The sequence below is a fragment of the Anarrhichthys ocellatus genome, unplaced genomic scaffold (genome assembly GCF_004355925.1).
Source record: "Anarrhichthys ocellatus isolate YVR2014 unplaced genomic scaffold, GSC_Weel_1.0 scaffold2010, whole genome shotgun sequence".
Lineage (NCBI taxonomy): Eukaryota > Metazoa > Chordata > Actinopteri > Perciformes > Anarhichadidae > Anarrhichthys > Anarrhichthys ocellatus.
This window is the reverse complement of record NW_022281984.1, coordinates 6,432-6,745: the sequence shown is the minus strand read 5'-3', so window position 1 is coordinate 6,745 and position 314 is coordinate 6,432. Positions and strand designations below refer to the sequence as shown.

At 45.5% G+C, this 314-nt stretch overlaps 1 long non-coding RNA gene across 1 annotated transcript in view; it reads right to left on the bottom strand.

Annotated features, from left to right (window-relative positions):
* Positions 1-314, bottom strand: part of LOC116378050 (uncharacterized) — a 5,559-nt gene that overhangs the window by 2,174 nt on the left and 3,071 nt on the right. The gene's annotated exons all lie outside the window — the stretch shown is intronic.

Here is a 314-nt window from a genome sequence, read left to right as displayed (position 1 = left end):
ATACATGGCTGCATGGATACATGGCTGCATATATGCATGGATACATGACTGCATGGATACATGGCTGCATATATGCATGGCTGCATGGATACATGGCTGCATATATGCATGGATACATGGCTGCATTTATGCATGGCTGCATGGATACATGGCTGCATATATGCATGGCTACATGGCTGCATGGATACATGGCTGCATATATGCATGGTTGCATGGATACATGGCTGCATATATGCATGGCTGCATGGATACATGGCTGCATGAATGCATGGCTGCATATATGCATGGTTGCATGGATACATGGCTGCATGGAT